Consider the following 2,500-nt stretch of genomic DNA (forward strand, 5'->3'; position numbering starts at 1 on the left):
GTAAAAGCCAAGGGGACCTCTCTGCCCCAAGGTAAAGATTTTGATTATTATATTTGTGTGCCGGGCCCACGACCTGTACTCCTGGGCGGTCTCCATTATTGGAGCATTCAACACCATTGTCTTGGATCCTTGTTTTTTGCCACCTGGAATAAGCCTCCAGCTTGGGAGTTTATTGTCCTCTTTGAGGAGACCCCTAGAAGTGTATGAGGAATTTGTTAGGGATATTTAGTTTGTATTTGCTAGGATATCCTTACTTTTCGTTTGCCTCCTCCTTTCTGGACCCTCTCCCCTTTTAGTATGCTTGTGTTGATGACCTATCTTTAATTGTGTAATTGTTTTCTTTTACAGGGAGTTTAAGAGTGAATGTTTATTATTAATTATTGTATTGTTGACGTTCAGGTGTTATTTCTATCTGAAATTTATGTATTAAAACTAAGTATATTTTTGTGGTATTTTCTTTGTCCCCTTGGATTGACTTTACACTCTTATTGAAATTGTATGCTATTCCACCTTTTGTGGACTTAGTATGGTATTTTAGTGAATACTGTTTGATAAAAGTTTAATGTTTTTGTGTGGTGGTTAAGCCAGTCATCACAAAATCACTAAACCTTTATCAAACACAAAGCCTGATAGTTATCCTTTACCCAGGATAGAGGACTGTATTGACAGGATAGGAAATTCAAAATATATAACTAAATTTGATTTGTTAAAGGGGTACTGGCAAGTTCCGCTGTCCAAACGGGCACGGGATTTGTCAGCATTTGTAACGCAGCGAGGACTCTATAAATGTCAAGTAATGCCTTTTGGCATGAAGAATGCTGCTGCAACCTTTCAAAGGTTGATGAATACTTTGGTTCAAGGTTTAGAGGGGTGTGTTGTTTATATCGATGATATTGTAATTTATAGTGATGACTGGGACACCCATCTTAAACGTATTAAGGCCTTAATTCAGGTACTTGGGAAAGCTGGTTTGGTTATAAACCTCAAAAAGAGTGAGTTTGCCAAAGCAAAGGTTGTGTATTTGGGTCACGAAGTAGGATTTGGGAAAGTGGCTCCAAAACAGGCAAACGTAGACTCTATTAGGCATATTGAAATATCAAGGTGTCGCAGGGATGTCAGAAAATTCCTTGGGTTAGTAGGGTATTATCGCAGATTTGTTAAGAATTTTTCTGATATCGCTGAGCCCCTGACTAATTTATTACGTAAGAATGTAACTTTTTTATGGACTAATGATGCCCAAAATGCCTTTGAAAAATTAAAGCAGGTCCTAATGAATTTCCCTATATTGAATGCCCCTGATTTTGACGTCCCTTTTTCACTTGCTACTGATGCGAGTGATGTTGGGGTTGGAGCAGTTTTGTTGCAGGAAGATGCTCATGGAGTATCTCATCCTGTTACCTGTTTTTCTAAAAAAATTATCCCCGACACAACGGAAATATTCGACCGTAGAGAAAGAGACTTTGGGTTTAATTTTAGCTGTAAACCATTTTCAAGTGTATTTATCCTCTACAGGGTCTCCGATTAAAATATTAACGGATCATAATCAGTTGGTTTTCTTGAACAGGTTTAAGAATAAAAATCAACGGTTGATGCGTTGGAGCCTCTTGCTTCAGGATTGGAATTTTAGCTTTTCACACATTCCAGGCAAAAGTAATGTTGTCGCTGATGCACTGTCACGCATCAGTGACTGATTTGGGATTAAGTAATTAAGATTAAGATGTTAAATTTCTGGATTTGCACGTTTTTCTTCAGTGTTGTCTTTGATTAAGAGTGGTTAATGGTACTTTTGATTTCTGTTTACTTTAGTGTGTATTGTTGGTGGAGGTTAATTTTAAGGTGTTACCATTGTCTTGTGTATGTCCATTAATGATGTGTGAATTTAAGGACCAAACCCGTCTAGTATGAGGAAGCTCTCTGGATTGAGAAGAGGCATTTTTGGAAAGTGTTGTGAAGGGTCACAATATTGAGTGTTGCAAATCATATAATGTCATGTCCCTGTTTTTTTTTTTTTTTATCTTTACATAGCTTAGATGGGTCATGGGCTCACGGGTCTGTAGCACAACACAGCCGTTTTTTAGGCGCTACAGGCTGGTGTATGAGTGGTACCCTAGACTGAGTTAAGGTTAATCTATTAAGGTTTTTGTCCTTATTTTTGTTTAACTGATATTTGTGTTTATAGAATAATTTAACCAAGTCACGGGCTCACGAGTCGGTAGCACAGCACGGCCGTTTTTAGTCGCTACAGGCTGGTGTATGAGAGGTGACCTTGGTTGAGGTAATAACCACATCGTGGTCGATTCTTATTTTTGTTTTCGGTTGTGTAGGTTTAGTCTAATAATAGGTTAGTCTTGTAAATATTTCTGCTCTGCTAACCTGTGCCCAACGCTCCACTTGAGAATTCATGGGGATATTACTATATTTGCTTTGTGTGTTGATCCTGATTTTATTTCTGGCGTAGTCAATAAGTTATTTACTTGTATTAGCTTTGAGTCTTAGTATT

The sequence above is a fragment of the Palaemon carinicauda genome, chromosome 32 (genome assembly GCF_036898095.1).
Source record: "Palaemon carinicauda isolate YSFRI2023 chromosome 32, ASM3689809v2, whole genome shotgun sequence".
In the NCBI taxonomy this organism is placed as follows: domain Eukaryota; kingdom Metazoa; phylum Arthropoda; class Malacostraca; order Decapoda; family Palaemonidae; genus Palaemon; species Palaemon carinicauda.